At 42.6% G+C, this 11,986-nt stretch overlaps 1 non-coding gene across 1 annotated transcript; it reads right to left on the bottom strand.

Moving 5' to 3' along the window:
- Positions 1–5,106: 5,106 nt before the first annotated feature.
- On the bottom strand, positions 5,107–5,179 carry TRNAE-UUC. Its single transcript has one exon. It is a non-coding gene; the product is annotated as a tRNA-Glu (tRNA).
- Between the last annotated feature and the right edge of the window lie 6,807 nt (positions 5,180–11,986).

The raw sequence follows: 11,986 nt of genomic DNA, 5'->3' as shown, positions 1-11,986 counted from the left end.
GGAGTAGTCGACTCCAACTCTCATAGATGACTTTGAGGGGGTTCAACTTCAGTGGAGGAAGCAACTGCAGATGTGGTGGAAACAGTAAAAGAACTAGAATTAGAAGTGGAGCCTGAAGATGATACAATTTTCATGGATGAGCAGAGAAAGTGGTTTCTTGAGATGGAAACTACTCCTGGTAGAGATGCTTTGGAGATTGTTGAAATGACAGCAAATGATTTAGAATACTATGTAAACTCAACTGATAAAGCAGCAGCAGAGTTTGAGCGGATTGACTCCACTTTGGAAGATGTTCTCTGGGTAAAATGCTATCAAACAGAGTTGCATGCCGTGGGGAAATCAGGTGTAGAAGGAAGAGTCAATCAATGTGGCAAAATTCATCACTGTCTTATTTTAAGAATTTGCAATAGCCACCCTAGTCTTCCGCAATCACCCTGATCAGTCAGCAGCCACCAACACTGAGGCAAGATCCTCCATCAGCAAAAAGGTTATAACTCACTGAGATGATGGTTAGCATTTTTAGCAGTGAAATATTTTTAAAGTATATACATTGATTTTTAGAAAGAATGCTATTGCACACTAATAGACTACAGTATAGTGTAAACCTAACTTATATATGCACTGGGAAACCAAAAATGTTGTCTGACTCACTTTACTGTAATATCCACTTTATTTTGGTGGTCCAAAACCAAACCCACAATTATCTCCAAGGTACGCCTGTACCTATGAGTGGAACTGCTGAGTCATATGGTAATTCTATATTTACCTTTTTGAGGAACTGTCAAACTGTTTTCCACAGTGGCTGCTGCATTTTACATATCTATCAGCAATGTACTAAGGTTCCAATTTCTCCATATCCTCATTGGCATTTAATTTTTCTTTTTTGGAAAAATTATAGCCATCCTAGTGGGTGTGATTTTGATTTGCATTTCCTAATGGCTAAGGATACTCAGTATCTTTTCATGTGCTTATTGTCCATTTGTACATCTTCTTTGGAGAAATGTCTAACCAAGTCCTTTGCCCATCTTTTTAATGGTTGTTGTTGTTGTTCAGTCATTGAGTCCTGTCCAACTCTTTGTTACCCCATGGACTGCAGCACACCAGGCTTCCCTCTCCTTCACTATCTCCCAGAGTCTGTTCAAACTCCTGTCCATTGAGTCAGTGATACTATCTAACCATCTCATCTTCTGCTGCCCTTTTTTCCTTTTGCCTTCAATCCTTCTCAGCATCAGGGTCTTTTCCAATGAGTCAGCTCTTCACATCAGGTGGTGAACGTTTTGGAGCTTCATCTTCAGCATCAGTTCTTCCAACAAATATTCAGGGATGACTTCCTTTAGGATTGACTGGTTTGATCTCCTTGCAGTCCAAGGGACTCTCAAGAGTCTTCTCCAGCACCACAGTTCGAAAGCATCAGTTTTTTGGCACTTAGCCTTCTTTATAGTCCAACTCTCACATCTGTACATAACTACCAGAAAAACCATAGCTTTGATTATATGGACCTTTGTTGCAAAGTGATGTCTCTGCTTTTTAATATGCTGTCTAGGTTTGTTATAGCTTTCCTTCCAAGGAAATTTTAATTTCGATTTCACGGCTGCAGCCGCCATCTGAAGTAATTTTGCAGCCCAAGAAAATAAAATCTATCTGCCATGACATGATGGGACTGGACGCCATGATCTTCATTTTTTGAATGTTGAGTTTTATGCCAGCTTTTTCATTCTCCTCTTTCACCCTTATCAAGAGGCTCTTTAGCTCCTCTTCACTTTCTGCCATTAAAGTGGTATCAGCTGCACATCTGAAGTTGCTGATATTTCTCCCAGCAAATCTTGATTCCAGCTTGTAATTCAATCAGCCTAGCATTTAACATGATGTGCTCTGCATATAAGTTAAATAAGCAAGGTGAAAATATACAGCCTTGCTGTACCCCTTTCAAAATTTTGAACCAGTCAGTTGTTCCACATCCAGTTCTAACTGTTGCTTCTTGACCCACCTAAAGGTTTTTCAGGAGACAAGTAATGTGTCTGGTATTCCTATCTCTAAGAATTTTCCACAGTTTGTTGTGATCCACACAGTCAAAGGCTTTGGCATCGTCAGTGAAGCTGATGTTTTTCTTGAATTCCCTTGCTTTCTCTATGATCCAATGAATGTTGGCAATCTCTGGTTCCTCTGCCTTTTCTAAACCCATCTTGTACATCTGAAAGTTCTCAGTTCATGTACCACTGAAGCCTAGACTGAAGGATTTCAAGCATTACCTTGCTAGTATGTGAAATGTGCACAACTGTATGGTAGTTTGAATATTCTTTGGCACTGCTCTTCTTTGGGACTGGAATGAAAACTGACATTTTCCAGTCCTGTGGCTCCTGCTGAGTTTTCCAAATTTGCTGACATATTTGATTGCAGCACTTTAACAGCATCATCTTTTAGGATTTGAAATAGCTCAGCTGAAATTCCATCACCTCCAGGAGCTTTGTTTATAGTGCATGCATGCGTGCTAAGTCACTTAAGTCGTGTCCAACTCTGCGACCCTATGGACCTCTATCCTAGGGATTCTCCAGGCAAGAATACTGGAGTGGGCTGCTGTGCCCTCCTCCAGGGGATCTTCCCAACCTGAGGATGGAACCCAACCAGGATGTAAGCGTCTCTTACATCTCCTGCGTTAGTATGCAGGTTCTTTACCACTAGTGCCACCCAGAGTAATGCTTCCTAAGGCCCACTTGACTTCACACTCCAGGATATCTGGCTGTAGGTGAGGGACCACAACATGGTGGTTATCTGGGTCAACAAGATCTTTTTTTTTTTGTATAGTAGTCCTGTGCATTCTTGCCACCTCTTCTTAATCTCTTCTGCTTCTGTTAGGTCCTTACCATTTCTGACCTTTAGCATTCCCATCCTTGCATGAAATGTTCCCTTAGTATCCCCAATTTCCTTTAAGAGATCTCTAATCTTTCCCATTCAATTGTTTTCCTTTATTTCTTTGCATTGTTCACTTAAGAAGGCCTTCTTATGTTTCCTTGCTATCCTTTGGAACTCTGCATTCGGTTGGGTATATCCTTCCTTTTCTCCCTTGTCTTCCATTTTTCTTCTTTTCTCAGCTATTTGTAAAGCCTTCTCAGACAACCACTTTGTCTTCTTACACGTCTTTTTTGGTGGGATGGTTTTGCTCACTGCCTCCTATACAATGTTATGAACCTTTGTCAATAGTTCTTCAAGCACTGTGTCCACCAGATCTAATCCTTTGAATCTATTTATCACCTTCACTGTGTAATCATTAGTAATTTGATTTAGGCCATACCTGAATGGCCCAGCAGTTTTTCCCACTTTCTTTCGTCTAAGCCTGAATCTTGCAATAAGGAGCTCATGACCTGAACCACGGTCAGGTCTTGTTTTTGCTGACTGTATAGAATTTCTCCATCTTCAGCTGCAAAGAATATAATCAATCTGATTTCGGGATCACCCCTCTGGTGATATCCATGTGTAGAGTCAGATCTTTTTGCCTTTTCATACTGCTCATGGGGTTCTTGCACCAAGAATACCAGAGTGGTTTGCCATTCCCTCCTCCAGTGGGCCAGGTTTTGTCAGAACGCTCCACTGTGACCTGTCCATCTTGGGTGGCCCTGTATGGCATGGCTTACAGTTTCGTTTATGGCTTACAGTTTACAAGCCTCTGCACCATGACAAGGCTGTGATCCATGAAGGGGTTTTAATTGGGTGGTTTTTCTTTTTGATGTTGAGCCTAATGCCCTTGTAAACTGACTTTCAATTAAATCTAAAGTCTTACTTTTAGTCTCTATATTAACCCCACTTCCGGAGGTACCTGCCGCCACCAGTTCCTGAACTTGTGCCAGAGCTTGCTGGGCTTCTGTTTGTTTGCGGGGTTTTTTCCCCCCATCTTTTTTCCCACTGTATTTCATTTTCAGTAGTTGCTATTGGTATGACTTCAAGTTCATAGTCTTTTCTTCTGTAGTGTCTAGTCACTGTTTATCCCATTCACTATACTTGTCACCTGAGATATTTTATTTATCATTTCTAGAACTTAGATCTGGGCCTTATTATATCCTCTTCATCTTCGCTTATGCTTGTGCTTTCCTCTAGCTTCTTCAACATATATATATTTTTTTAATAGCTATTTTGATGTCCTTGTTTACTAATTCTACCATCTGGGTCATTTCTGAGTCCGTTTCTATTGTTTGGTTTTCTTGCCTCACTATGGGTTGTTTTCCTGCTTCTTTGAATCTTTGTTTGCTTTTGGCTGCATCACGTGGCTTACGGGATCCTAGTTCCCCAACCAAGGGTCGAACCTGTGCCCTTGGCAGTGAAAACGTGGAGTCCTAACCACTAGACCACCAGGGAATTCCCATCCAATTCTTTTCTCATTAGATGCCAGACATTGTGAATTTTACATCTGGCTGCTGAATTTCTTTGTATTCCTTTAAATATTTTTGGCTTCTCTGTTGGGATGCAGCTAAGCTATTTGGAGATAGTTTTGTAATTTTTTTTCAAGGTTTGCTTTTAAGTTTTGTCAGTGGGGACCAAAGCAGCCTTTAGTCTAGACTATAGTACTATTTAGCAAATAGTCTTCAGAGTATTCTCAAATGCCTTGTGTATGATGAGGTTTTCCATTTTGGCTATTAGGACTGTGAACTATTCCTAGACTTGTGAGATCACCAGAGAATGTTTCACCTGTTCCTTTCTGATGGTTCATTATCCAGCCTTGAGGAGTTTCTTCATTCACATGTGATGATAAGTACTCAGCCAAAGACTCGAGAGGAACCCTCTGAACATTTCGGGAGCTCTTTCTCTGTCTCTGTGGTGCAGCTCTCCTTCCAATACTTTGCCCTGTAAACACAAGCTCTCTTCACCTAAACTCTGTCTCCTCAACTCAGGGAACCCAGCGGCCTGTGTGTCGGGTCTCCCTCACTGAACTACAGCCTGGGAACTCCATCCAGACAGCAAATTGGGGCAGCAATAGGGTTGAACATATTCTTTTCCCTTTTCTCAGGTATTATTGTTCTGTGCTACCCATTGTTCAATATCTGAAAACAACTGTTTTATATACTTTGCCTTTTTTTCAAAAAATCTGGCTATGCTGCGCAGCTTTCAGGATCTTACTTCCCTGACCAGGGATTGAACCTGGGCCCTCTGCAGTGAAAGTGTGGAGTCCTAACCACTGAGCCACCAGGGAATTCCCCTTTGCCCATTTTTTAAGTCATTTAAAGTGGGAGGGTGAATGCAGACCCTGTTATTCCATCATGGGCAGAGCCGAAGTCTCCTTGCTTGTCTCATCACACCAGACAACTTTATTTCTTCTTTTTAAAAACCATTTATTTATTTTTGACAGCACTGGGTCTTCACTGCTGTGTGCAGGTTTCCTCTAGTTGCAGAAGTGCCGGCTACTCTTCATTGTGGTTTGCAGGCTTCTCATTGTGATGGGTCCTCTTGCTGCTGAGCGCAGGAGCTGCAGTAGTTGGGGCGCATGGGTTTAATGGCTTGTGGCATGTGTAACTGGCCCAGATCGGGGATTGAAACCACGCTGCCTGCATTGCAAGGCGGATTCTTAATCACTGGACCACCAGGGAAGTCCACACCAGACAGCTTTAAAGGCCACAGGTCGTGATATGATTTGATTGTCTTAGGATCATGTGTCTTTCCATCCACCAATCAGTTGTGGCCAGTGACTCTGAGCACAAAATTCTACCGCTAGAGTGGGTTGCCTACTCAGTGGGGGCCATGGGAAGACAGGCCGATTTCCTTAGAAGAATCTGTGAGCCCGGACAGGCTCGTGGCCAGCTTGCATAAAGCAAATCTGCTTAGGAGTCCTTCTTTGACTTGTTTACTGGTTGGCCTGAAAACAAGTCTATTCGAGTGAGGAGAAGACAAGAAAGGAAGTTTTGAAACTAGTCCAGACTGCAGAGCAAACTGCCCTTATGGCCTTGCCAACCACAGTGCTGGAGGTGTCTAGTCCACTGAATTTCAGCATGGCCAACAGAGCATCACAGTGGGGACCCCAGGGAGTTGAAGAAAGACCACATTTCAGCAGATAACTACTTATTTCTTTATTTTTGGCAGCACTGGGTCTTCATTGCTTCATGCAGGCTTTCTCTAGTTTCGGGAGCAGGGGCTACTCTTGCTATAACTATTCTCCTTTCAGGAAACATGTTCAATCTTGCTCCTGAAGTACCATGTAAATAACTGGAATAGAAAGTTACCATGAAACTCAAGCTGAGCATTGTTTAATCCATCTTGCTTCAAAATGGGGCAACCCAGAGTTTCCCATTACTAAGTAGACTCCAGATTCTGAAGGCCTATGTAAGTTACCCAAGCACATTGTTTACGTCTTTATACCCTCTTCCCCTCCCCTGTCACATATGCTTTCATTTGCCCCATTTGGGAAGGAGTCCCCTATGATTAGTTCAGTTCAGTTCAGTCGCTCAGTCGTGTCCGACTCTTTGCAACCCCATGAACCGCAGCACGCCAGCCCTCCCTGTCCATAACCAACTCCTGGAGTTTACCCAAACTCATGTCCATCGAGTCGGTGATGCCATCCAGCCATCTCATCCTCTGTTGTCCCCTTCTCCTCCTGCCCCCAATCCCTCCCAGCATCAGGGTCTTTTCAAATGAGTCAGCTCTTCACATCAGATGACCAAAGTATTGGAGTTTCGGCTTCAGCATCAGTCCTTCCAATGAACACCCAGGACTGATCTCCTTTAGGATGGACTGGTTGGATCTCCTTGCAGTCCATGAGACTCTCAAGAGTCTTCTCCAACATCACAGTTCAAAAGCATCAATTCTTCGGCGCTCAGCTTTCTTCTCAGTCCAACTCTCACATCCATACATGACCACTGGAAAAACCACAGCCTTGACTAGACAGACCTTTGTTGGCAAAGTAATGTCTCTGCTTTTTAATATGCTGTCTAGGTTGGTCATAGCTTTCCTTCCAAGGAGTAAGCGTCTATTAATTTCATGGCTGCAATCACCATCTGCAGTGATTTTGGAGCCCAGAAAAATAAACTCAGCCACTGATTCCCCGTCTATTTGCCATGAAGTGATGGGACCAGATGTCATGATCTTAGTTTTCTGAATGTTGAGCTTTAAGCCAACTTCTTCACTCTCCTCTTTCACTTTCATCATAAGGCTCTTTAGTTCTCCTTCACCTTCTGTCGTAAGAGTGGTATCATCTGCATATCTGAGGTTATTGATATTTCTCCCAGCAATCCTGATTCCAGCTTGTGCTTCCTCCAGCCCAGCATTACTCATGATGTATTCTGCATATAAGTTAAATAAGTAGGGTGACAATATACAGCCTTGACGTATTCCTTTTCCTATTTGGAACCAGTCTGTTGTTCCACGTCCAGTTCTAACTGTTGCTTCCTGACCTGCATACAGGTTTCTCAAAAGGCAGGTCAGGTGGTCTGGTATTCCCATCTCTTTCAGAATTTTCCACAGTTTATGATGAGTTAAACAAGGGTAAAAGGATTTTAGCCACATTTACAGATGGTTCCGTGTGGCATGCTGGTACTATCCAGACATGCACTGGTTTACCATTAGTATATTAAAAACCATAGAAACTTCCATTTTGAAGATGGTAGTATAAAAACAGTATTTCCTCTCTACCTTTTTGCAGTCATCCAAAAGCAATGGGGAAAATAAGAAACAAAAATACAAATTCCAGTTTCAGCAAAACAATGAACTAGCTCAAACTTCAAACCACAATTCAAATGGAATTGTCTGCCAAAAGTAGTGAAGTTCTAGTGGAGGTGTGCATGGAACAAAGGGTAGCAAGCTCATGGCTTTTGCAGATCTGAAAAAGAGCAAAAACATTACGTTTCTCAAGGGTGAGAGGAATACATGACATACAAAAGCCCGGCAGGATCTGTCTCAGGTATTTGAGATGGGGGAACTGAGTAGACAGAGGCTCAGAGAGGTGCTTCCTGGACCCAGTGTAACTCAGAGAAACAGAAGAGTTGGAGTGGATGACAATCAGACTGGCAAGTCCTGGCATGGGGCCGTCTTTCTCTGAGACAGCAAAGTAAAAGAGGGACTTTACAGGACTTCCCTGGCAGCCCAGTGGTTAAGACTCCATGCTTCCACTGCAGGGGGCTTGGGCTCCATCCCTGGTCAGGAACTAAGATCCCACATGCCAAGTGGGTGGTGCAGCCAAAAAACAGACAGGGACTTCACATTATGAAAAACTCTACAAGTAAGTAAACAAGGAGTTGGATGAACTCAACAGCATAATTAATAAGGTAGGTCTGATATCATCAGACACACCTTAGTTTCAGGTACCAGAGAAAATTCACAAAATACTAGGCTACAAAGAAAGCCTCATTAGGTTAAAAAAAAATAGAACTAATACATATACATCATTCTCTGAACACTGTGTAATATCACTAAACATTAATATTAAAACTAAGAGGGAAAAAAATGCCCCTATCACCTGAATATTTTTTTATTGTTCTCTTTTAAAAGAACTCTTTTTTTTTTGCAGGTCAAAGGCAAAGGTAACATGAACTGGATAGTGAAGAAGGGAGGTGATTCGTACCAGCTACAGTTTTGCAGTAGAAAAAGTCTGAGCTGCTACACGTATTTCTTTAAAAGAAACTCTTCAGTCAATGAGAAGTACAAATCAAAACCAGAATATTTAGAAAATAATAACAAAAACTACAACATTTCAGAATCTATGAGATACAGCTAAAAACCAGTGCTTTAAAAAAAAAATATTTGACCTCAGCTGTGGGATCTTAATTCCTGGACCAAGGATCGAACTCTGGCTCCCAAAGTGAAAGCACCAACACCTAACCATTGAACCACCAGAGAATTACCTAAAACAGTGCTTCTGTGAGAATTTTTTGGCCTTAGTTAACAAAAAATTAAAATAAAGTAGTAAGTGTCCAGGCTTCCCCTTACTCAGCTGGTAAAGAATCCACCTGCAAATGCAGGAGACCCAGTTCAATTCCTGGGTTGGGAAGATCCCCTGGAGAAGGGACAGGCTACCCACTCCAGTATTCTTGGGCCTCCCTGCTGGCTCAGACAGTAAAGAATCACCTGCAATGAGGGAGACCTAGGTTCAATCCCTGGGTTCAGAAGATCCCGATGGAGGGCATGGCAACCCACTCCAGTATTCTTGCCTGGAAAATCACCATGGACAGAAGAGCCTGGTGTGCTACAGTCCATGGGGTCACAAAGAGTCTAACACAACTGAGCAACTAAGCACAGCACAGCAGTAAGCATCCAAGTCAAGAAATTAAGATCTTTAAGGCATTAACTGGTATACGGGTCACGGTGGACCCATCCCCTCTTTATCGCCTGTTGAAATGTGTGCCCCCTCCTCACTCTGCAGCTAGCAGTAAGCAAGCCCCACCTCACATTTTACCTGTGGCCCACCTGCCAGCTCCCAGCCCTTCCTAAGGGACATCAAGAGACACAGGTAATATTTTGTGAAGATCCCTTTTAAAGCTTTCCATGCCTTGCCTTACCCTAAGCTAATTACAACTCCAAGTGGCAAAGGAGAAGTACCACCAGAACCCAGGCTGACGGCCACAGCCAGGGCAACTACAGCTTTCTTGTAGAGCTTCTTCTGACATTTCTCTTCTTACAGAAGAAAAGATATCCACTATTATGTAACTAGTTCTAGAAGTTCAAACAACTAGATTACACAAGAGAAAGTAATTAGAGATTTTAAAAAATCAAAAGAAGTGAAAACCATCATTTTTGGAATATAATGTGATCCTTATTTGGAGAAAGGAAGAAAATAACTGAGGGAAAAAAAGTATTATAAACAGTAAGTGAAATCAGTAGGAGGCTGGATACAGTCCTGAGGCCTGAACAGAGCCCCAGGCTTCTTGGGAAACTTTCAGGAATCTAGTTGGCAGGTCAACTTTTATTAGGCCCGTTCTGTCACTGAAGGTGTGGTCATTTAAATATTCTGAAGAAACACTTATTCTGTATTTAAGTTTTCTTTCCCTGCAGCTCATGCCTATAACTATTTCACCAACCCTGAAGTTACTGACTTTGTGTAACACAGGATGGTCCAGACAAAACTGTCTCCAACCAAGAAACTCATTTCTCAGTGAGAGAAATGAGGCAGTTGGCCAGCCAGGGGCCATGATCATATTTCCCATCCACGAGAAGCAGCTGGTCATATCAAACAATGAAATGGTGTTCTGAAAACAGATCTAGCAGTACTCAGGAGATTGCACCTGTGAGGCTGGGACACTTTCTGGTAGAAAATGATATGTGATCTCACACAGTGACTGAAACGCAGTGTCAATTATCCCTCAGCCAATATCAGAGGTTCAGAAACCACAGGTTGGGGCGGAGGTGGAAGGTGGCAGCTCTCACTATTATTTTGCTCTCTGAAAACATTCACTTTCCATCCCCCAAATCATTCATGTTCTGTGAACTTCACTGTCCAAGGGTGTGAGGTGTTTTTGCCAGGGAACCCAGTGAGGGTTCCACCTGGCCATCCGGGACTCCTCCCCCGACCAGGGCAATGGCAAAGACTGGTGTTCCGTGCTAGCCGTGCTCTGGTTATAAAGGGGAAGCAGGGGTTGTTACTCCCCGATAAGGCTTGGGAGGGGCAGAGGTGGTTGCCTCCTTGCACCACCACACCCCGTGGCATAAATTAACAGAAAAAGATCACAATCCATATTAACGTTCTAATTTTCCTCCCCCATGACTATCATGTACATCGGGGTTTGTGGTAGCCAAGTCTACCAATTTGTTCAAAGTTTCAGGATAGTAAGAAACAACCCTTGGCGAGTAAGAAATCCAGGAGGAACAGGCAGCATTTGGAAACTGTGAACTCGAGAAGGAATGTTTAAAGTGGTCTGAGGTGTCATAGCTGCATATCTGGATGTGACTTGGTGTTGCCTTTTATTTTTTAGGGCTGTTAATGTGCATTTGCAAAGAGTCAGACATGACAGTGACTAAGCACACACACACAGTATGCATTTGCAGCTGTGAGAACTGGAGAGGTGAAACCAAGTGTATATATATATATGGGGTCCCCAGAGCTTAGTGCTGGGCCCTCTTCTTTATCTACATGCTGTACCTAAGTAACCTCCTCCAGTCTCATGGCTTTAAATAGCTACTGTATGCTGATGATTCCTAAACCTATATTTCCAGTTCCAGCCTCACTTGCAAACCTAAACTCCATATATCCACCTGTCTACTTGATCAACTACTTGCAGGCCTCACAAGTATCTTACATAAACACATCCAAAGCAAAACTACTGATTTCTGGCTATCAACATCTCCTAACCTTTACTTGGTACTGTTTCCTTTTTTTCGCCAATAAATGGCACCATAAACCACCCAGTTGCTCAAAACAAAAATCTAGAGCTGCCCTGTCTAATATGGTAGCCACTAACCACATGTGACTAATTTGATTTAAATCAATTTAAATAAAATAAAAATTTCAGGGGACTTGCCTGGTAGTTCAGTGGCTAAGATTCTGCATTCCCAATGCATGGGGCCCACGTTTGATTCCTGGTTGGGGAACTAGGTCCCACATACCACAATTAAGAGTTTGCATGCCGAAATTTAAAAAAAAAAAAAAAAGATCCTGCATGCTGCAACTAAGACCCAGTTCAGCCAAATAAATAAATAAATATTTTTAAAAATAAATATTTCAGACTCTCAGCTTTCTAAGCCACACTTCAAATGCTGAATGGCCACATGTAGCCAGCAGCTACCATATAGGACAGTCAGATACAGAGCATTTCCATCATCACAGAGAGTAATACTGGACAGCGCATCTCTAGAGATGTTGCCATTGATGCCTCTTTCCTATTCCTCCCACATGTAATCCACTAACAAATTCTATGGATTTTACCTCCAAAAACATTCCCTCTATCAATTCATTACTCTCCAACCCACTCCTACAACCCTGGTCTCTGGCCACCATCAGCCTTCACCTGGACTGCTGAACTCACTTTTTAATTGCTCTAGTTCCAATCATTCCCACTGCAACCATTTCCCCTATAGAAGA

Source organism: Cervus canadensis, chromosome 32, assembly GCF_019320065.1.
Source record: "Cervus canadensis isolate Bull #8, Minnesota chromosome 32, ASM1932006v1, whole genome shotgun sequence".
In the NCBI taxonomy this organism is placed as follows: domain Eukaryota; kingdom Metazoa; phylum Chordata; class Mammalia; order Artiodactyla; family Cervidae; genus Cervus; species Cervus canadensis.
This window is presented reverse-complemented; position numbering and strand designations above follow the sequence as displayed.